Source organism: Pezoporus occidentalis, unplaced genomic scaffold (assembly GCF_034315485.1).
Source record: "Pezoporus occidentalis ecotype Australia unplaced genomic scaffold, CSIRO_AGI_Poc_V1 ctg131, whole genome shotgun sequence".
Lineage (NCBI taxonomy): Eukaryota > Metazoa > Chordata > Aves > Psittaciformes > Psittacidae > Pezoporus > Pezoporus occidentalis.
This window is the reverse complement of record NW_026913115.1, coordinates 265,891-290,376: the sequence shown is the minus strand read 5'-3', so window position 1 is coordinate 290,376 and position 24,486 is coordinate 265,891. Positions and strand designations below refer to the sequence as shown.

Sequence of the window (24,486 nt, the reverse complement as noted above, 5' to 3'; positions counted from 1 at the left end):
TTTCAATGGGAAGAGTTCTGGGGTCCTAATCCACTTTGGTTCACTTACAAAAATACCAGCTCCTGCAGCTAACACCCTCAAATCTTTTATTCTATTTCTGGGGCTGTCACCACCTGTAAATTTGGACAAAGCCAGAATTTTCGGAATGACTCATCCCTAACAACAGGGAGCAGCAAAAACTCAACTTCCATTGCAGGAGAAAAGCTAAGAGTTCCCCCTAGTGTTCTGGGTGCAATCTTAAAACCTGGCCAGACTATGAAACCAGAGACAAGCTCACTTAAGAATATGGCCGTTAGTTGTTTGGCATCTGTCATTTGCCTCTGGAAAAGGACACTTGTTGCAGTGTGATTATGTGAACATGTCTCCAAACCATTGTTTACCACAGCTTGCAAGTGAAGTCATTACTAACCAGCTTTATGACTTAAATATACTCAAGTAGATTTATACCAGTGAACCCTTTGCATTTGCAGTGGGTTAAAGGTGCTCTCAGTCACCTAGAGCTGTTCAGATGCAAAAGTCATTAGGGTTTTGGTAACTCAAGAGCTTCTGATGCTCTATGGATCTGTGTCTTAATTAATCTGTCAAGTGTTTCAATATCCATGGAGAGAAGGTGCAGTATAATGTAAGCAATTGTTATTTATAACTCTCCCTCCTTTCTTCACAAAAAGCCACATTACCTCACATTAAATCCTGTTTTAATGACAGTAAAGTTAAAAAATAAAAAGTATCATTTCTGTTAACTGACTCCATTCCAGACATCCAAGTTTCTTGTCCCGTTAGGGTAAGAAGACCAGCAGGTTCTGCCATTAACCTCCTGCTGAATGAGTACAGCACATCTTTTCACTTTTCTAGGGCTTCTCTTCCACCTAGTCCCTCTAGAGATGTTCTTCCTGTCAGGGTTTGTCACCATGTGCATTTACTAAGTAGTAGTAGTTATTTTGTCAACAACAACAGAAATTTGCTTTTGTTGTTAGCAATAGTCTCAATTAACTTTGTCTCCATTGCCTTTCTGGGATATTAAAAACTGAGGGCAAGTTCCATTTGTATCCAGGGAGGCACATGGGAAGTGCAGCACTTAACAGTATGTATGTAGGTGATAACATGCTTGAGCAACCTTGCCAATAGAGTAATTGCAGTAGCCCATCCATCAAGATTCAAGTTCTAGCAGATGATGCAAATTTAATGCCGAAAAACAAAAACTTAAAATGCCAGCTAGTAGCAGCAGCTTAGAGTGGGGAAAAAGTCATGAAAGCCTGTCACCTAAGCATCTTACAGTAGAAAAAAAATATCTTTCTGGAGCAAGGCAAGCACATTAATAATGCAGCAGTGCTAGCTGAGGAAAATGGCTGGTTTGAAAATGCAATTCCAACTGTAAGGGTCCAGGAAATGGAATCTCAACAGGATAAGCAACACTTACAAGCTCCTGCTAAGATGACTCCTTTAGCAAGCCAGAAAATAACTTACAAACAGGTCACAGTTTACACTCTGGCAGCACAGTTAATACATGTTCCAAGTGCCCAATCTGGAGGGAGAAATACTGTAATTATAAAGACAGCGCAACTTGTGCAGGCCAGGCCACAAAATGCCTGTTGTGGGTCTTTCAAAGCATCTTCCAGTTTCACAGGTCATGACATTATTACAAAGTTCAGAGCGTTTTTTATTGCAAACCCTGCAAGGCACACAGATTTGTGACTTTCTGCAATGTTTTGGGGATGTTTACTTTCTCTGAGAGCCTGTTTTTCTATTTTCCTGTGATTTTAGCTGGACCAAAGATGTTTTACTATTAACAGGTTTTCCTTGCTTAGACTCTAAGTGTAGCTCTGTGGTGTTAAAACCAGGAACTAAAATGAAATGCAAGGCTGTCTGAAGCTACAGAATATAAACTGGATTCTCTTATTTTTCACTTAATTCAGGGTTCACTGTTCCCTTCACTTGTTTCTTTTTCCTGATTTGTTACATAAGGTAATAGTTCTTATCCAGCAATCTCAGAACAAATTGTAAGGACCAGTTTGTCACCACTCACTTAAAACCATGTAAACTGTTTTGGGCTTACGAAGCACTAAGATGCTCAGCAGCTTCTCTGCTGTGATACCGAATTAGATCCTTATAATTGTCTTGCCAATATATAAAGATGCAGTAAAGATGCAGAAAGGATGAAAGCTCTGTTGTTTTGTTGTTGGTTTTGTTGTTGGTAGTTTTGACTTAGGTTTCCTGGGTTTTGTGTTTGGGTTTTATTGTTTGTTTTTTACATAGGCTGCGTAAGGATTGTTCACCTAACATAACACATGGAAGTTCTTGGAAAAATAAAGTCTCTATCCCTAAACATCTGCGAGTAAAACTAACCTCTCCATAGTACATACATGCTCTGCTGTGTGTGTCCCCACCACAAACACAGGAAAGTGACGAGTAAAAGAAAACTAGTATATACATAGAAGACCTCTGTCCAGAGTTATCAGTGTCAATTTCTTTGCTGTAGATTTCTATAGCAGGCTGGATTTTTTTCACTCCACTATTTGGCAAGCTTACTTCCCATTTCAATTGGCCTGTTCACTGCTTTATTACACATGAAGGGGGTTTGGGGTTTCTTATTTCTGGGCACACTATAGCTTAGCAGCAGAGAACTGCTTTTCAAAGAACAATGCAAGCATGCTACAGAGGCTGCCAGGTGTACATACCACAATGCTTGAATGTGTCATTGTTTAGAATTACACAGCCCTGAGCAAAACACAATCCAGCCACAGTTTGTTTTCCTGTCAGGAAGCTGAACTGAGAACAAACACAAGATTCACATAAAAAGATAATGCAGCTTTTCTAGCTGCAATAAAAACAAAAAAGCAAATGGGATATGTCCCACCACTTACACTCGAATTCACTTGTGTATACCCACTGCTTCTGAGTACATTCACAGAGCCCAACTTTTTCTTCTGCTCCTCTACCACTGCATAGAAATCACCACTTCAGCTCCACACTGATCCCCTCTAGCTTTTAGTCACTCCCATGCCAAATTCCACATTGGCAGAAATTCTGTTGTGGCTCCAAGGAAAATTGAGGAGAGAATATTTTTGTCAAATGGAGTCACAAAACAATTTATCTAGTGCAGAACTTCCCACATCACTGCATGACATCAATTTGCTGTGCTAGTATCTGCAAATATGCAGGATGCTGGGAGAAGGGGGATGGTGTCAGGCAGAAGGCATTCGGAATGAGAAGTTGTAGATCTGGGGTATTTGGTTGAACCTCTGTGTGGAGAGATGGGGTCCAGGAGGTCTGAGGACTGCTGAAGGGTTGCTCCTTCACTGTCAAACATTCACTTGGGGGCATACAATTCCAGCAGTTCTGGTCCTGTTTCAGTGACCCTTCCTCCCCACATCACCACCAATTCCAATTTAACAAGGATTAACAAGGCTACAGCATGCTGGGAAAACATGGGACTTCTGCAGATAACAGCTAGGAAAGTTGACGTGCCTCAGACTAGGTGAAAGATCAGTGCAGGCTGTTGTTATGATGCGTCATTAGTGAAAAAGGATACAGGAGCTCAGATAGAGCTATTAAGCTTAGATATTTCTCTTAGCTTAGTGAGATGCTTGACATACAGGCAAAATATGAGCTTTGAAGTTTCTGCCTTCTGCTACCCGCTGTCAAATGCCCTAGTTTGGGTAGTGAAAAACTAACGCCAGCTGTAACCTAATAAAGAAAAAGGGTTTGGACTTCGCATGCATAACCAACGCCTGTCCGAATGACACTATAAATCTGCTGCTGCAGCATTTGTTCTCTCAAGGGTGTATAGTTCAACATAAAATGGAGGACAACAGAGGAAGATACCAGTATCTTTGTTGCACAGACCTACAAACACATAAAATTCAGTATTTTGAAGCTGAAGCCAACAATGCAAACTTGCTATGTGAATTGTGAAGTGGGAATTAGTTAGCATGTACTGCATATGTACTTTTGCTTTAACTCTGCCTCTCTCTTCCCCTGCAAAAGTCAACAACTGCCAACTCCCACCTCACTCCCACCAGGACCTGGCTGCTTTCCTCCATTACTGGCATTATCAAGTCCTGACTGTGCCCAGGAATTTCACTGCCTGCCCCACTGACGTCACTTCTTGGCAGTCCTTCATAAATATGGGACATCATGTTCTGCCCTCAGGAGACCCACAGCATGAGAATCAGGAACCTAGTTTAAAAGGACAGGTATTTCCCTACCATGAAGGGCCAATGTTTCTCTCTGGCTATATGTATTTGAGTGCATATTCCCTGGCAAAATAAGACAGTGAAGAAGGGATGAAACCAGGATTCATTTGATGTTCTAGTCCTCAGGCCTGGTAAAACCAAATATTTAACAGATACCCTTCAGAAGTGAGGGATCTGACCAAACTGCTAGGTTTGGGTAGTGATCCTGAAGGATACCTCTGTAATCTTTTTCTAGCCTACCCAAAAGAATGACGAATGGCATCCACTAGTTCTGTTCTCATAGGATACCAAATTTCCATTTTAACAGATCCCCTGCTACATTTACAGATGCAAGAGCTTTAGCTCTATTGCAGAACACAGGTTAATCCCAAATGCATTGTCCAGCCTTTTCACTTATCACCAACATGCACCCAATGGATTACACAAAGGTGTCTCTCCTCCCCACAAACATATTTGTTATCACTTCATCAGCTGCTACAAAATGTAGTAAATTGATTATAGGTGGAAAGAATAAACTTTCCATGCACTGCAAAATCAACACGGCAACAAGAAACTGAGACAGGGAAAAGCTATAGACTGAGTTTTTATGAGTGAGTTTGGCTCAATAATGAAAAGTTCACAACTGCTCTAGTGACTGCAGACAGCTTTGAACAAAGGACACTAACTGCTCCATGGACATCAGAAGCTGAATTTTCTACACACTGAAAAAAGCCACAGAATATCTACTGATTTCAACAGCAGCATTATTTTGGCCTAGGTGGATTGTTTTTGTGCAAGGATAGCAGTGTTGCAGCTCAAGTACTGAACTCCAAGGACTCATACATAGCTTCTAACTCTGCAAGAAGCTTCTTAATTCAGTCAGGCAAGTCACTTCAGACTAAAATCATCCCCCCTGGGATACAATTCTAAATATCATATACTTATAAATTGCAAAAGTAATGATATACATGGGTTTCTTATTTCCCCAACTGAATAGGAATAAAAGTAAGCATTCCTCAAATAGTCTTTGTGCTTCTAACCACGTAGTTCTGTGCAATGAGCAGACAAATTCCATAATGTTTTTTCTCTGGCAGTTTTGGTTGGAAGCAGTTACTTCCCCAGTTGGGGAAAAAAAAATGCACACTGTTTTGTAAATATAACCCTCTATGACAAAGAGGTCTATCATGAATATCTTGATGCCCAAGTTAAAAGGACAGCCTGCCAAGAAAATGTTGATCATCCAGTTTGCAAAGTCTTCAACTATTTCCATGATTTCAATATTCTGAACACCAGCAAAACTTGAATTTTCCCAGAATAAAGCCAGTGAGCAGACTCACAAATGCAGCATATACACATACAGTTTGTCCTTGCTCTCCCACCAGTCTCATCACTCACTAATAGCTACTTGGGAACTGATTTCCTGTGGGGCTAAATAACCTTCATTTGTGATATTCTTGTTATCTTTCCAACCTCCTCTGTTACCATAATTTGGTTGGATGTGGACATTAGGGAGATAAAACACACACTGTACATAATTTTAAGCCCACAGTTGAGAGCTGCACCCTGAATGCAGCCTTAAACACAACAAAGTGTTTTCCTGAAATCTGCTAATTTAGACTCATAATGAGGATAAAACCCAAAGCTATGCCTTGACCAATTTAATTGGACAACTATGTTCTTTTAAATAAATTACAAGCCTACAAATGAAATTGCAATATGAAGCCTGTATGTTTTACCAGTCTCAGCAGTTCTTTAAATAATGAGTCAAGGAAAAATAAGCCAACAAGCTCTATCATTTTTTGAAGGCAAAACATCCTTGGAGGTAGATAAGAGCGTTTTTGTTCTAATTTTAACACAGCATGAAATGTGACTACAGAACTTTGTTTTCTGAATGGCCTTACATTCAAAACGTGCCTAACAGGCTAAATCGACTAAAGACTTATGTTTGCATTTTCTCTGACTGTCCCATTAAGCTGTACCATTAATACAGCAAATGAATAGAAGCATCATAAGCCACAGTGCTACCATTTAAAAGCTGGCTGGCTTCTGCCCCATTTACTTCTATCTTAACAGAATTTTCAAAGAAACTGACTTAATGAATCATGTTTAGTTATGCCAGAATGCTCACTGACATCATAGTTTAAAAGCAATACCTGCTCTCAAGGGACATTTTACCATATCTACATTCCACATAAAGTTCTGGATTGTATTTATTTATTTCCTAGACGCATATATACTTCACTAGTGAACAAAAACAATTTCATATTTGCAGCTTAATCCTCCCCATCCACAAAAGGAGAATTAATGCTAGCGTATCAGTTTTCGTAAATCATTTTGAGATATGCTCATGGGAAAAGCCATTTAACACAAAACTATTAATCTTCACCACTGATTTCTAGGGGAGAAGGAACAGAACACTGTCTTTTTCTTCTCTCCTTTCCACCTGTTTTTCTCCCACTTAGGTAAAAAACCTACAAGGTAGTAAAGTGCAAAAAGTTATTAGCTGACACTGAGAGGCCAGTTCTGCAATTTCACTCACCACTGTAGAAATAAGTTCCACTGGACTGAGGTTTTTGTGAGCAGATCAGAACGCAATTACTATGTGAGAAAAGATAAAGTAATAGGCCTCATTAATATAAATCAGTATGCACTGCTACCAAACTTTGAGACAGTGTCTCAAGTTGGGCTTTTACTTAGAAATCCTGATGCCTCATTACACCTTGCTCCAGGTACAGAAACCGACTGCAAAAGCATGACCTTCACTGTAGGAAAAGGGTCTGTAAGCATCAAATACAATGGAGTTGCTTCTACTACATATGCTGTTAATGTGGCCTTACAACTGAAAAACAGATTTCTGGAGAAGATCACTGAATACAAAACCTAATACTGGTCTAAAAAGCTTTCAGGAGTGCTTTATTTTCCAACCACTAAGTTTTTCTATAACTTCTGTATAGTTTGTTTGCATCTGATGTTCTTTTCACGCAAACATACTCCTGTCCCGCACACTTTTTTTTTCTGTTATTAAAAGCAACAAAGCCCATCATAATGGATGAAAAAAGCCACTATTTTCTGACAGCTGGTGGACAGGCTCACACATTTGAGATTCTGCAAGGCATTGATACCAAAACTTATCAGATACCTTGCACAGCAGGTTTTTAGCAGACTGAAAATTAAAGTGTCACTTGCAAATAATAAAGGCATAAAACTGACTAATCTAATTCCACAGTGCAAGGAACAAGTGGAGCAGCTGAGGGGTGCGAAGGGAGAGCCACCTGCATCCTCACTGGGGCATCATGAGGGAGATGGCTGAGGATCAGCTCAGGGCATTCCACCAAGTGATGCAGATGCCGTCAGGCACAAACTTGGACACAGGGAGCCTAAAGTACTCTGCAAGTCTCAATGGCATGTTCTAGACAATTATGTGAAATGGAGGTGAAGATTTGATTTTAATATGCTTTCTACTTTGATGATATCTCTTTTCAAGCAGGTTATATCCAAAATAATTATATTTAATTTCCCGTTGTTTTCCCAATGCCACAGAGCACCTGGTTATTTCTAGCCTGACCTTGGTGATTTCTAGGAAAAGAAACATGGCAATTTTTTCCTAGCTGAAAGCTCTGCAAAGATCTCTCTTTGAGCAAGGTGCATAAGAATACAGATTTACTTAGTAAGCTTTAATGGAAAAATGAAAACAAAACAAGCAAACAAATAAGGTTGGGCAGCCAAAGGCAAGCAAACCTCTATCATGCTAACAAAGTAATCTGTATCTAGACATCTCCATCATTCTGGAAAGGAAAATCACATCTCACCACACTTCCACGTCTGTGCAGTCCTTGCTCAATGCCCAAGACTTAGTATACTAATGAACATATACTGTTTGGACATTACATGTCGTCAAAGAAAATGTGCTAGGATAGGGAATGATCTCAGCCTCAACCCTATTTTCCTATTTATGAATTGGGGAAAAAAAAAAAAAAAAGGAGAAAAGGATAGAATAAAATAAATAATTAAATAAATAATATGTCAAATCCTAAATCAGTTCAGCCTCCTGCTTTTCCTTTCAGTCTTACTCCTATTGCTCCCAAGTAGTATTTAGTTGTTGCCAAGCAGCAGAGAGCTAATTAGTGCAATGTCATGTTTCCTTGTTTTCATCACTTGCTTCTTCCCACTTACATGCACACTGCTCCTCAATTCAGCTGTAGAAGATAAAACCCCAGAATAAAGAGAAAGGGAAATTGGCTGCAAGGAACAAAAGAATTGAAAGCACAGTCTTGCATGCAACCTATAGGAACACCCTCCCTCAAAGCACTTGTTCTTATTAGTAAAAATCACCCCTTAAGCTTTGGCCACAGAGCACACATTAACACCTCTAGCCAAGCAGCTGGCAGGCTTGGGCTGTGCTGCTAACCCACCTACCAAGCCAGCCAGCTGAAAGCTGCAAGTATTCCCACGGGAGATACAGTCACTGCAGTACTGGTGAATCTCCTGTTGAGGGCAATTTAGAAAATTTAATATTTGTGCTGCAGTGCACATAGGACAAAAAGCTGTCAGAAAAAAAACTAACAGCAGCTTCTGTCAATTCATTTGCTAGAATGAAAGAGATGCCTTATTTTAAAGCTACTCATTATATCCTATTTAGACATGCCACCTTCTCCCCATTTCGTATTTCGTTGATTCCTCACAATAGATATATTTTTCAGAGTGGTGGAGGGCAAAAAGATTTTGTTTTCCAAAATACAGACTAGCACCAGCACTCCTTTTTTAACCCAGCGGTACATGTCCCTGGTATTGTAAGAAGAATTTACTGCCTTCTCAGAAGGCTCCAGTCTATTTCTGTATATGAAGTAGCAGAAGGACCTAAGAGCAAATACTCCCCCCATTTCACACACACACAGATGGGAAAGGGAACCCAGAATGCAGAAGCTGTCTGCACATACAAATCAAATAGAGAATGGGTTTAAAGGGTCAAAATAAGGCAGCCATGGCAATGCCAAGCAGAGACTGACTGCACTGGAAAGCGAGATCATCTAGTTACAGCACATCAAAGAAGGTGGTTTTCCAGCTCCTATAGCCACCATCCTGTACCATTAGCCAATAGGCTCTAGTTCTGTATGTTGTTTTTGACCCCTAGTACTTTTCCCAAATGCTAGAAAGATGTGACAAACCAGAGGCTTTACCTGAATTTCTGCTTACAAGACTGTGGCTAAAAGGTCAACCCAACACCCATTTATAACTCAGAAAAATCAACGGCTATGAAACTCTTTGTGTTAGGAGTGGAAGGAAACTTCAGTGTTGCCTTTCAGGGGAAGATCAGCAGTTACCCTCTCTTTTTCATAATTCCTGACATAGCATATTCCACTATATGAGCTTTCTTCGAAAAATACAAAGGCAGGTGTAAACAAAGTAACACCTCTCTGTTCTCTGCTTCCCCATCTTTGACCCAATTACCTTTTATTTTAGCTCTAGCCTTAACAACCACATCACATCCAGAGTCCCTGGCCCACAGGATTAATGAAACCAGGCCACTTCCCAAACATCTCCCAGGTAACAACGCCAGCTGGCATTTCAAAGCCTAGAGTAGAAAGTTCAGCCATGTGGCTACTTTTAAACCTAAATGAGAGCTGGGAAGAGAAATCCTCTAGTCAACGTTGAAAACTCATCCCAGAGAGCAAGTCAGAAATTCAAGTCCACATACAAGAGCATGACACTGTAATAAACACACTGCATGATTCTGCTTGCATTCATGAGCCACTGAATCAGCTTAGATACTCTTTATGTTCAGGCAGCTCAGCTATCTTGATACAGTTCCCTGTCTGGCAAGCGATGAGGAGGGCTGTGTAAGTGCAGTGTATCTGTCAGTTGAATCAGACAAGAACATCGTGTACTTGAGCTGCTTGTTGAGTAGGTTTGAAAGGCAGACAAACCGGCAGACTAATTAGATTTTTTGAACTGTGGTATTGAAAAGTAAAATCCTTATAACATGCTATCAATTTAAACATGTCTGTGCATGATAACAAATTATCAATAACAACAATAACATTTAAGCTTCAACTGAATACCAGGGGAAGTGTTAATATTCAAATTAAAAATATTCCAATCTAAACTGAGCTTTGAAGAGATCCCAGCATTCCCCATCCTTATTTTTTAGGCAACCATCTCTAAAACCAAAAGATACCTTTGCAGCCTTCAATAACTGAAACTAAGACGACAGATTGAACCAAGTCAATATATCCATTTCTGGTAAGAAACTGACTAAAGAGGTTAAAAAGTAGTTTGCAACAATCTGAAAGGCACTTTGACCTTGGAGGGAAAAGCTAAGCAAAAAAAACCCCAACATCTTGTAAATATGGGATGAAAGAGCATGATAAGGCTCAACTGTTACAATCCCCTGAATAACCCTGGAAAGGCCTCCCAGTTGCAGCAGGATGTACAAGATATACCCTTTGGAGTTTCTCATTTCCAAGACTTCTAAGAATGATGTCTCATCTGAGATGGCAAAACCCTAGGATTAAAGCAACACCTATTACCAGATTTGCTCATCTAATAGGAGTTGATGCACATGAAGAATGAATAGGATTTTCTGAGCAAGAATGACTCATACTAGTGGTCATTACACAAGAATAATGAGGACCGTAATGACATGCTCATGAGCAAGCACATGTTGGTCAGAGAAAATAAGCCAAGCACCTCAAAAATCCAATGGCTGTGTTAAATCCCATGACATCTGCCTAAATATTTATGGGTTTTTAATGGCAGGTTCTTAGCCTTGCCAGTCTTACAGCATTGCTGACATCACTCCTCAAAATGAACAGATCTGAGGGAACCTTCTACAACTCACCTTTTCAGCAATTCAGAATTTTACTTGGTTTTAGACTGTAAGATTTGGCATTACTGTTGAAACAACACAGCTATAAACACAAGAAATGAATGCAGCAGGCACTTCATATATCCAAAGAGCTAGATTTTGCTTGCCTCCTAGTGCTATGCCCACTGCATGTTCCTGAATGAGTCATCTGTGCAGGGGAAATACCTCAAAATTAGCAGATTAGGAATGGCAGATCATAGAGACTTGTACACAATGTCATGGCTACGCTCCTTCCAGACCCAAGCTGTCTATGCTCATGCAGCTCTGATGACCTTGGACTGTATATCCCAGTACATCCTCCTTCCAGAGTCAAGCAGCTCAGAGTCTCAGCATTCTGCTCCACTTGGACTGTGTTCTCCTATACTTCTCCTTGTGCGCATAAGCCAGTGGCAAAGTCTGCAGAGTGGAGAGTACAGACGGGGGCGAGGAAAGCAAAGGCATGTAGTGCTGGTGCACCCACCCAAGCTAGCAATGACACCAGAGGCAGGGTCTGAAGGACAGGTCCTGGCCTTCACTGCACATGCATATCAGGACACAAGTGTGTTAGCCCATTGCATAACTAATTTATACGGAATTATGCAATCCTTCAGTGCTCATTAACGAGCAGAGGCGACCACAAATAATTATCAAAAACAAGCTCATAAGGGGAAATCCTGAATAAACATGACCTGGTTTAATAATAGGCAAACCATGCTTTTAGGCCAAGAAATTACGCATATTATCCCAGGAATAAGAGTTACTGAGCTATAAGTAGTAACAAGTTCACTACTAGTATTAGAGAAGACAAACCTAGGAATACACTTGTTTGTGTAAGTTGCAGTTCATCTTATTTGGTAAGACTACAAATGTCCTAATTTGTTTTTAAAAGTAAAATCAATTGTGTATTTATTTATACCAATTTACCTGCCTGCCTGTTCTACATCACTGGGCCTGTATTGATTGTTTGAGATGGAACTCATTCCAAATTGTATCGATTTAAGTCATTAGCAAATTTTTAGCAAAACATATTTTGTGGTTTCAGGACAGAAGTACAGAAAACTCCATTCAGGGACTGCAGGACTAGAGCAGGGGGTATTGGGAGGGGACTAGGATTTCTCCAATGAATAAGACTTAAAATCAGCAATAATACGAATAATATGTTTCAGATAGAAAAAAAACATTTTCTAAACAATAAATAAGAAAAAGGAGCAGGAAAAGCCTAGATACATTGATAAGGGGAAATAAAAATGGGGTGAATAATTCATAAATAGTCAAGTGCATTGGTCATTTTTCAGACATTTTGATTTATGGATTTAAGTGCCTAAAATAGCTCAACAATTTATAAAGGATTTTAAAATCAACAGATCATGGGTAGATTTGTCTGGCTTTCCAGCAAGGCAGTCAAGCTGCATCTGTTACCTTGGTAACTGAAGGTACCTCAGTTACCATGGCTACGCCTCCTTTAAAATACGGTTGGCAATTCCTCACGCCCCAACTTTTGTGACTATTTTGAAGAGGGGGAAAAAAATCCTAGTACTATGTAAACACCCGCATTGAGACAAAAGGTCTGTATAATGCAAATTTTCTCAGCCCACAAGGCCACGTTAAGAATAAGCTAATTTTTCTGTTGCAAATCTTCAGCTCTCAGAGAGACTATGTCATGAAGAACTTGGTCATCACATACCTAGCACAACAGTTCACATCAAAAACCAGCTCTATGGCTCACTGGAAGAAAGTGCATAAATGGACTCCTACCACACTTCAATTTCTCTGTGTATCAAGGTTACCCACAATAGGGCAGCTTCCTGGATTGATTAATGAAACATAGGGGAGGGGGGGAAAGATATGCTGGGTTCTTGTTTCTGAGGCAAAGGAGGTGGCAACAGGAGTGCATTCATTTCCACTGACTCCAATCAGTACCCAAGATAATTTTCCTTATAATCCAGAAGGGACAGCTTTATGCAGGGAACAATTTACTGCACTCAAATTGGCGTGCTCTGAATTATCCTGAGGTTGGAGGAGCATTTATGTTGCCAAGTTGCAAGTAAGGTGTTTATGGAAGTTGTTTGCACCTAATACATGAAGATGAGAAAAGGGCTTTTCCGTCTTTCTGGAAAGTTGTGCACCTTTCCCAAAGCACAGGGCATTCAAGGAAGATGTCACAAAGGAAAGCTTCCTCTTCCTCCTCATTGAGGTTATACTGCAAGTTAAATATAAAAATACTTCAAGCCCTGATGGAGAAATAAACAAACATTTTTTTAAAAATAATCACAAACTTTGATTTTGGCACCTTTTAATTACCCAACTAGTTCTGTGCATTAAAATAATCCTTAACATTTTCTGCCTGGGAAGTAGTTTCTTGTGCTCTCCTAGACGTTCACTCACACATTGTCCATGCCCTAAGCAGGCCTGTGGCAACACAAAATTCCCACAAACCACTCAAGAATCAGAAAAGTAATGGGTGAAAACAGCCCCTCTGGGGTGAATGCTATTTTCCATCCTTGCCAGCTAACAGAATATCTTACTTGAATGCAAGTTCCAGCTTTCTCCTCTGTTGACTTCACACCCAGGACCCTCTCCCCCACTTGTTTCCTGTAGCTGACTGTATTTACCTTACTGCCCACAAGTCTGTGAATTACTTTTTTCAAACAAGTCAGCATTCCAGACCCCTCCTTGATTTTGAAGACCATATTTCTAAATAGACTTTTGTATGTAATAGTTTGCCCATGCTCTTCTTTAAGCAAAGAAAGGTATGCTACAGAAAGGACATGGGACAGCAGGCTGTCTCACATTCAAGAGAGAAAATAAAACTCATCCAGCTGTTCACAGAGAAAAATTACATTCTTGGAATCAATGCATGCTCAATGTCAGTTCATTTCACCCATTTTCCCTTAATTTCTAATGCAGCTTTGTGCCTATTGTAGAGAAGAAACAATAGGGAAGAATTGCTAGGGAATTCTAGAGAAGAATTCCAAAAGTGATTAGTGATTTCTGGTGATTCAAACTTAATGAGTCTCCAACCCAAAATATCCTTACAGGCCAGATTTTCATAAGGTGTCAGTCTGATCCTGTTAAAACATATGATAAGAAATCATAGTGTTAAGGAGTTCAGAGTCTCATGACAAACTACTGCAGTCACTAGAAAGGGTACTGGAAAAGTTCTCACCCTTCTCTAACCCGGAGTGGCCAGTTCTAGAGGTACTGGTGTAGTAGAGTTGCACAAGAAGAACAAACCTCTGAGAGCCTATGTAAATCTACAGCACTGCCCCCCATCCTTTCTACCCTCACCCTTCACGTTTGCTACATGTTGGGACTCACTGCGCTGCAAGGTTAAAAGGAAGAGCATGGCTGAAAGACTGGGCTGGAACTTCTCTACTGGATGGCTTTGATCTCTGCAAACACAAGTTCTGGGGGACTGTATCTTGGCTACCAGACACAGTATCCTAAAAACAGCTCAGCACTCAGAATCTGACAGTCTTACCCATCCTTGTGGAAGTCTGGTTAGTAAGACACATTTTGAATGATAGCTCCTAATTTAGCCCCAGTCTAAGACCTCGATACTGGTAGTTGTGTAGTCAAAGTTAAAACACCACACTTGAGAAACAGAGGCTCTAACATTTCAGCCTCACAATCACCTCTTCTAGGGAATAGTATCTATTTAGTTTGCCTTACAAAACAGCTGCAGAGATTGATACCTATATGCCAACATTTCAACAGCACTTCCAAGGCGTAAAGAGCTTCACACTGTTAAATGCTATGCAATATTTCAGGTTCTTTGCAGCGCAGGTAGGTGAATAATATTCAAATAAAGCTACTTCAAACAAAGGATATTTCCTTTATATTGGAGGATAGAAGTCAGAAACTAAGTTGGCTCCTCAAACACAGTTCACATCATACCTTTACGTGCACTAGAATAAACTAGAGAAATGCAAATACAGCACAGATGGTGCTGTATTTGGTACAGCCAGAATACAGCAAGCAATAAAAGATGAGGATCCTATTATCCCACAAGATGCTGAGTGTACTGCAGGATGCAAGCTAAACACAGTTGCATAATATTGCTAGTGAACCTCTTAAATATTGTAAATTGCTTTCACCTTATGTAGAAAACAATTTTCCTCTAGGTTTAAGCTATGGCTTACCTTGGTTCCTTTTACTTCCATCTTTCTTTTAAGCTTGACTGCATGAGAGGTTGTTTTTGTAAGTATTTGCTTGCTGTTTATGCACCTCACTGTAGATGTTTGAAAGTCTCCTTGTCTCAGTAGTGCTGAGCCTTTTACAGCCCCAACTAAGAGGGTTTAACAGAGGGAGATAGGGCAGCTGCCCAGCACCAAATGGGAATGTAGCTCTCCCAGTAGCTACCTGCAAAGGGCTGTAGGAGCACTTCTGAACTGCTGCAAGCAAGATGACAGTGCTGTGCAACTAGCCCTGCAGCAGTACTCCTGGAAATCCTGTCTCTGTAAGATCTTCACAGTTGCTGACATCAACCTGGTTTATTGGAGAGGGTTAACTGATAGAGGGTTAGTATCACAGCTGCTATATGTGACTCATTAATTTAGCCTTAAAAACATAACAATGAGGACAGGTTTTTTTCAATTGCTCTCCTGCATGTAAGCACAGAGGTTTTGTCTGTCTGTAAGTATGCACTAGTGTGGCTAGATTGGGTACAGTGAACATACACAGTAAGAGAAAATATTTTACCAGGGAAAGAAAGGATGATCCCTCCCCTTTTAATCAGGATAGTGCTGTCAGTGAGGGGAAGGGGAACATGTACTAACTACCCTGTAGTGAATATTATGGTAAGTGCTCATGGGATGGCCAGTGCCCTCTTAAGTTTCGGTTAGAGCTGTCCTATCTCTTCCTGAGGTTTTCTATGGTCACAGTGTGCCTTGTAATCACTTGAAGTCCCTAACAGGCACATGATTTGCCACAGTATTTCAGAGATATCTTCATGGTCAAAGAAAGAACTAACTAGAGCCTCTGTGCCAAGCCCAAAGTGATTCTTTTTATGTAGGCAAACTCAAACTCTGGAAGGCATTTTTGAAATGAAAAATGCTGCCTAAGTTAAAGAGTTACTAGAACATCCTGGAAAATAGGAAATCTAACTAACTAGTGTTATCAAACTCCATAGCAAAAGGACATTTTTCTTATTTTTCATGTATAGGAGCAATAATTCTTAAAGATATAGACAGCATTCAAAGAGATTAAAGAGACACTCTAGGATAGTTAAAACAGACTAAGGTGCTCACTAATGAGAAAAAAATTGCTTTCCCTAAATATTACATTTACAGCCAGGCATCCCCACAGTCCTTGAGACAAGTATTAGATACCCAATATATAAACATGTGTGTATATTTAACATATTTCTAGGTGTAATTTGGCATATTATAGGTTTTATATAAGTTATATATTAGTATGATGTATTATTGTATGCATATTATAAATGTTATGCAGGACATTGTATGTAACATATATACTATGTAGTATTGTAATATAGTATAACTAGTATGTGTGCAAATATATACATGTGTTTAGAATTTATATCTTAATCTTATTCTATACATATACAAAAAGATTCTTTTTATTCTACCATCAGTAACACACATCTTCATATACACTTAGGATTTTATTATTTATTAAGTGGAAATCTGCAGCCACTCTGCCACAGCAAGTGAATTCTGAAACTCTTCAGCTACTTGTGGGGACTAGCACTGGGGAAGTATTCTATATTTTGGAGCATTACCATGAATATATACATTACCATTCCTCGATCGTGTGTTGCAGGCAACATAACACCTTACTGAGAACTCGATATTGATAAAAAACAGTCAGCACTCACTGGGTCCAATACCTTCAATCTTGGTGGTCTAAGATAAGACAGGATATATGACAAAGACTATTTCGGAAGTTGCCTCAAAAAAGCTACCAACACAGTTTTCTAAGTTATTTTGTCACTAATTCGTATATTTAAAATGGCTTACAGCCAGTCAAAACTGAGTACTGGCAAATATTGTTGTCAGTAGAGATTTTGTATGAGCGAGGATGCTACCATCCAATGCATTATCCTTGCACAAATTAATCTGTGTAATAGTCTCTGCCAAACTGGGAATGAAAACATTTTTTGCCTTCCCAAATATTTTCTCATATGCTGTAATAGTTGTTGGAGTTTCTTAATGTTTTATAACAAATGAATAAAGTGATAGGACCAGATAATTTAGATATTTGGTATTTAGGTTTTGTAGAACAAAGGAACGAAAGATGTCAGTATTTTTTAATATATTTAGGCTATCTAGGAGCTTATTAGGTCTTTTCTGCTACACACTGCAGTGTTAAGGAAAGAATGGTGGCCATAATGCTTTAAAAGCACAAATTGATAGATATGGCTTAAGCTAAGTGAATTACTGTGGGAGGAAAAGTGTCTACAATACACTGTTAGTCACTATCTGTAAAACAAAAAAGTTAATGAAAAAGGTTTTCACTAAAATGAAGCAATCATCAAAATGCCTGGGGTTTTTACACCTCATTTTCAGCCACCTTGTTAAGAAGCCTGGCTTTTCAGGGACTACACCATCTGTGACATCCATGTATATCAGCTGCAGTAAAAGCAGGAAATCCTGAGCTCAACATTTAGTGACACCAAAGGGATCCCAGGGCTTCCAGTTTTTCAGAGTGTTATTTTGAGTGCCTCATTTCTGAGGTGCTCAGCTCAACTATCAGAGGGTAAGCACTTAGCTGCTCCCAGAATTCAAAGACTTTTGGAACATCTCTCATGGAGAGGTTAGAAAACGAGGTTTCAAAACTCCATTGTCAAATACAAAAAAGCTGGTCTGCATCTCCAAAAGGAGTTCTCTCACAATTACTTTTGCTACAGTATTGCTTTTGGGGAGAAACTGGATTAAGGACTCCACCACTGCAGCCACTGCAGACCCAAACTGCTCACTTTTGGGGGCTGATGCCTTCTGGATCTTCCCCTTAGTCCTGCATAGGAGCAGCCATTATCTTGACTGACACACCCTACCAGCTATTGGTGAGTGCACATGGAGGATGTGCAGAGAGATTTCACACGCTGTCCAAGGGTGGTTATGTAGCCAGCCTACCCACATTTTAAGCCACTAGAGATCTGACAGCTGCTTATTTTAATTTGTCTTGAAGCAGAAGCATTGTTGTCTGAATACAAACACAATCTGGAACTCACTCCAAATACTTTGGCTCAAAAATCACAGGAGAAAAGTTGGCCTTGTATGTTAGGTTAGGGAGTTCTGTATTCAGGACAAAGGCTTGCTACGTATTTCTGGTGTTTCCCTGTGAAGTTTTGCACTTAATACCTCCACATATTAGAGTGTTTCCTCTTGCAAAAAAATATTTAAGCAGGGCACACTCTTTGTAATGGAGCTGGAGACCACCAAGTACCCTCTGTCTGCTTCATGCCCAAAACAATTTTATTCCTTGAGTCCTAGTGCACAGCTGAGTTTGGCGAATCAAACTGCACTGAGGGTGGGCCATAAAACCCTACAGAAATGTGTCTCCTGCTCTATGAAAGGCTTCTAGCACCACTCTAAACATATGTTTGAGAGAGGCTGTACTCTGTATAAGCGTGAATTGAGCCACCTTTGGGCAAACCACAGTGCGGAAGCTGTAACAAAAAGGGGGAAAAGACTGGCAGCAAGTTAGAGAGGAAGGAAGTGTGATTTTCTCAGGAGATAAAATAGCATCCAGAACAAAGGTGGTGAGGTGAGATCCTGAAAATCCTAATGCATGACACTACCACCAGTCATTGCTACAAAACTCTCCTTTTCAGTTCAAAACAGGAAGTATGCAAAGTCCTAAAAAAGGTTACGTAGTGCCTAACAGAAAAAGACTGAAAAAACTAGTAATAATAGGCAAGTTCCCTGATTTTATTTGTCATGTTAGTTTATGTTCCCATGTGAATTGATACCTGGCTTTCTCATTTTCTTTAATTCTAGGGCATTTGACAGAACTGTCAGCTAAAAAGTGTGTGGCATCATTTGAAAATGAGATTAATAACTATATTGAACTTATGCAGCAAAAGCATGAGCATATGAAAACAGGAGTCTAGGACACATAGAACATTTGAATTTTTAGTAGTTATTAGTTTACAAAAGAAGGAAAACATCTGCAAATTTCTAAATGCTTAGCTGTCTGTGATTGGTATGACAAAAATGAGTAAGCGTAAGATGTAACAAAGATGATTAAGGTTAGGCATTAGAAAAAAAAAACAACAGATAAAATGTGGTGAAGCACTGGGATACATTTCCTGCAGGATTTCTACAATATTCATCATTAGAGGTCTTTAATAACAGTCAATATAGCTGTCTTTCAGGAATGATCAAACACTGTGTTTTGGGACAGGGGAATGACATTTGGAGGTCCCTACCAAATGAACACTTCTGCAGTCCCTCAAAGAGATGTGAGGATTACTTTCACATTTACAGCTCCTTCTGTGTTGTCCCGTATACCCACCTACCTGCACATGTCTTGGGGCTTTTGGATCAGGACTCTATGCATGTTAAGAACTTCCCTTTGAGTTGTTGCTGAGCAATATGAAATATTTCTTACTCCCACCATACTGTCTCCATATATTTCTCACTACCAGTCAGACTAGGGAGTAGCAAGGAAGCTTGCAAAATAAATTCACATCTCTTCTGTGGCAATGTTCCTATTAAATCACAAGATTTAATCTATCCAAATGAAACTGGACAATTTGCTTGTGAAGAACCATTCCAACCTTTCCCTGGTGACCAGCTGGCTGGCCATGTGGTCACTGAGAAATACTGTACATACCATACTTCTAGTTCTGATGCAGTCTTTCTTATCCCAGTAACTACCTTGTCAAAGCACATGGCTGCCTGCTAGGAATAACATTTGAGAGATCTGCTTCTAATTTATTTATTGCAATGTCAACACCGAATAACTTAAGCATATTTTCCACAGATGACTGCACATTTTTTTTAAGACGCTGTTTCATGTCTGTGTGCCACCAAGCAGTCCAAAATTTTTTTGCAAGCTGTCATATATTTTTTGACATTATATAACCATTTCATCCATGAGCTGCTAGTGGACTTTTTCTTTGACTCTGGAGCAAGCTTTGTCTGTCTGCAAGCCTACTTCTTCCATTTGTCTCAGCGAGGAAACATGAATCTGAATAGTCTTGTGAGTGAACCAGTATGTTTGCTGGTGTGAGCTTCTCTATTGATTGTCTTATCATCTCACTGAAAGAAGACAGACTGCCAAGATAATCATTTCCCCCTTCACAGAAGAGCTTGGTGGTTACATCTGAGTGTGCCTTTGTATACTTTATCACACCTACAAAAGCAGAACTGTTTTTTTCCCTTTGTAAATAATTTTAATTTCATAATCATTGCTCAAAGGATCTTGAAACATCTTACATTAGGATTCTTAATGGAATATTACAGAGCTTGCTTTTTGACGGAGTCCTAGCTCTTGCTCACTTCCACAGCATTATCTGGTTGTTAGTATCATGTGCCTACATTTAGTCATTCGATCAGTCACACAGATTCAGTATTTCTTTCAACAATTCAGCAGATTTACTTGCACATTCAGAATGAGTCATTTGTTTGACTCAGGGTCCATATCTCTAAGAAAGCCTGGAAAAATCGGTCTTGACAGATAATAAAGTGGTTATACAGCTAAATATTTTAAAGCAGCTTTCATTTAACCCATACTTCAGCTGAACTGCAGCAAAAAGATTGTTAGATCTCTATTGTTAACATTCTGGTGATACATGGACTGAGTTTTAATTGAAGATTGGTTAAAGTACAGCTTTCAGACTAAAATAAAAACTAGGCAAAGCTTTGCAATTCCAATCACAAGTAGAAAATGTTGGCTGCTTCAGGCAGGTGTAAGAGTTTTCAGAGACAAACCTCAAGCAGATGGACTACTGTAAAAGAAAGTGAGTAAGTATCTTAAGAGATGCCTTGTGAATGGAAATCATGGGGGTTTATGCAGGCTAGCAAAAAGCATAAGACTCTGGGTATAGTTGAGTGACTGATGTTTTGTAGACACCTAACTCATGGGTTGCCAGCACTGATCTGAAATTCTTCTGAGGCTAGCTTGTTGCTGCAAAATATACAGCATTTACTGGTCATAGACTTCCTGAAAAATTACTCGACTTGGGATTTTTTTATTATTCTCCCCACCTGCTCCCTGACTCCCCTCCATTTTCTCCCCCAACAAAACAAAAAAAAAAAATAAAACACCCAACGCCAACATACTGGATCTCACTAATCATAATATACTTTCTGGAAGCCCCACAGCACTAATAGCTGCATCATTTCTCCTGTGGAGACAAAGGTGAGAGTGTTCTCATCTCCCACTTCAGTGTTGGCAAGTCCTGAGTTCACCTATGGAGAATCAGCAAATCTCACGCTGATCAGACACCCTACTCATACAAGCTAAGATGACAGCTGCTTAGCTCCCATGCTTTGTTGGTTCAACAGGACCAGGAGAGTTATGAGGTAGTGATTTAAGTATTTTTGTCATTGAAACCAAATCTCACTTGAATAGATCAGTATAAAGAGATGATGCCACTTCTATCAAAAATTTCCTGATCCTTCAACAGCTGCAGTTCAAACAAAATACCATCTTCCTTTGCCTTGCACCCAGAGTTTCAGGGAAGGGTAGAATTTCCTGAATTTCTCTATAAAACGATACGGATTAAGAAACACCTTTTAAATACTTCTGTTAGTAGTTGCAAAGGGAGAGGCTGACAAATCTCTGAGCGTGATCTATTTCTTTTCTCCCATTTGGCTTGAGACAGGATTGTTAAATGATTCTGAGCAGTATTAGGGGAGAAGAGCACCCTTCTGTGGTATGCACCTTCTAATAACTCACTCTGAATGCATGATCAGGAATGAATTACGAGTGGTGTGGTGTGTAGACCGCTATTTACTAGAAAACAAACTCTGAAGTTATTGAAACTTAACTTGCAAAAGCCATGAAGCTTTTACTGCCACCACCCACTTTTCTTGTTGTCTGTGGTCCAAGAGTAATGTCCCTGTTACCAAATGCTCAGCCAAGTTGTCCCTTCCCAGGTCCCCACTCCAAACATGCACGCTAAGTGGAAAGATACTGGCTCGTTATTCATGACAAGCTAGATATGATCCTGTTACCTTGCTTCTTTTACAGCTATGCAAAGTTGATGTGAAAAACTATTATTCCAAATTAATCGGCACTTCACACTGCACTGACAAAAATGGCTAGGTTGGACATAGGACAATGGAGAAGCAGGGAGATGGCAGCCTCTTAGATAGATAGATAGATAGATAGATAGATAGATAGATAGATAGATAGATAGATAGATAGATAGATAGATAGATAGAGATAGAATCAGAGGTAATCAGAGGTAATGTGAATTACATGATGAAATTCTCCACTTCTGGGCAAGACATCTTTTAGACTCTTTTGAAATAATCTTATTCAAATATATCTGCTATTAACAGAAATTATGCAGAAGTGTAATTTCTTCTCGCTCCAGAATGAAGACATTTTAACATAATTTATATTTAAATTAAAATATCCCCTTTTAAAATCTCCTCTCTGCCTTCCCTTATGGCTTCTATGGTTTTGGACAATTTGAGATTTTTCTTTGTTGGTATTAGAGCCAGAAAAAAGGAATAGCAGCAGCATCTCTAATGAAATAGGAGTCATCCACATATGTAAAAGCAGGTAAGAGTTTTGATCACTTCAAACACTTTACTTAGGTATTTTTTTAAATGAAAGAAAATTTTAGCTGCCATTATGATGCCATCATCACTTCATAATATCCTCACTCTTTTCCCCCAGCCCATTCAGATCCTAGGAAGAAGAGAAACTCTGTTGTAAAATGTAATGAGAAAGAAGATTAAGAACCACTAAATAATACAAGAGCAATCCATTGGTTTGATTAGTGTTCAGGTCATTATTAGTGAATGTCCTGGGTTCAGCAGCAGCAGCCATTTTTCTCCTTCTTAGTAGCTGGTGCAGTGCTGTGGTTTTGACTTTCAGCCTGGGAACAGCACTGATAACACTGATGTTTTTAGTTGTTGCTCAGTAATGTTTACTCTGACCAAGGACTTTGTGAGTCTCATGCTCTGCCAGGGAGGAGGGGAAGCCGGGAGGAAGCAGAGACGGGGCGCCTGACCCAAACTAACCAAAGAGGTATTCCATACCACACCGCATCATGCCCAGTATATAAACTGGGGGCAGTTACCCAGAAGGGCTAGATCAGTGCTCGGGTCGGGCTGGTATCGGTTGGCAGGTGGTGAGCAGTTGTATTCTCTTCCGTTGTTATTTCCCTTGTCATTATTATTGGTGGTGTGATTTGTGTCATACCTTAGTTACTGGGCTGCTCTTATCTCAACCTGTGCGAGTTACATTCTTTTGATTCTCCTCCCCAGCCCTCTGGGAGTGGGGGGAGGAAGGGGGGGGGGCGGCGTGAGTAAGCGGCTGTGTAGTTCTGGATTGCTGGCTGGGCTTAAACCACAACAAACAGTTTTATTTCCCTCTCTGCTTTTCATCTGTGAGTGCTACCTGACTTAAGGTGTCAGCATTTCCTTCTGCAGCTTCAATTCTCAAGGCTCTGTGACTCTACAGTAAAAATCTGCTCTAGGCTAAAACAAAGCAGACGTGCTGAGGCTGCTAGGAACATTTTCTGAGTTCTTACTGCAAGATGCATTTTGTTTCTTGTTTTACTCATACTCAGACAGTTGGGGTATTACCCTCTACTTAAGCACTGAGTGTTAACAATATCATACACAAACAGACCACTTAAAAGTCTCTTTGGCTTATTTTTCAGGGAGCCTGTTGATACCAGGGTAAATATACACATAATTGACATTACTAAGTTAATAACATTAAAATGAAAGCATATAGAACCTGTACACGTTCAACTAGGACCACAAAGCACATGACAAACACCAGCTGGGTTTGTTGTGTTGTTGTGGGGTTTTTTTTGATCTATTTTACAGATGGAGAAACTGTGCATTGAGAAATTTCCCTGTTTAAAAGGAGAATCTTACAAAAAGATACCCACAGTCCTGCTTCTCAATTTCCCTAACCTCCAGATTGTTTATCTTCCAGACAACTATTTTATATCAGACATTGATTTTAGCATATATCAGCACACATATTAGATCATCACATAACAAGGCTAGGATAACGTGAATCATTTAGGGAGAGGAACTCTTTGTATTTTTTTTAAATCTGTGACAATGGCTAAATTCTGATCTCTTAGGCAACAAAGTTGAATTTGAAAAGTGGAAGAGCTAGTTTGCTTCTGTATCCTTCCAAGCTTATTTGCTCTTACTGGGCAAAAACTGGCACAGGCTGTTCAGAGAGGCTGTGGGATTTTGGGATATTCAGACCTGGGCCAGACAAGACCCTGGTCAACGTGATCCAACTTTGAAGTTGTACCAAACAACTTCCAGAGGGCCCTTCCAAACTAAACAATTC

General features: G+C 39.7%; 1 protein-coding gene and 1 long non-coding RNA gene across 7 annotated transcripts in view; one reads left to right on the top strand and one right to left on the bottom strand.

Annotated features, from left to right (window-relative positions):
* The window catches only part of KCNC1 (potassium voltage-gated channel subfamily C member 1), a 123,643-nt gene that overhangs the window by 58,422 nt on the left and 40,735 nt on the right, over window positions 1–24,486 (top strand). The window lies entirely within an intron of this gene.
* Window positions 1–24,486, bottom strand: part of LOC134158684 (uncharacterized) — a 52,183-nt gene that overhangs the window by 20,585 nt on the left and 7,112 nt on the right. The window contains exon 2 of the long non-coding RNA XR_009962868.1: window positions 16,778–16,883. This is a non-coding gene — a long non-coding RNA (uncharacterized LOC134158684). The remainder of the gene's footprint in view (window positions 1–16,777; window positions 16,884–24,486) is intronic.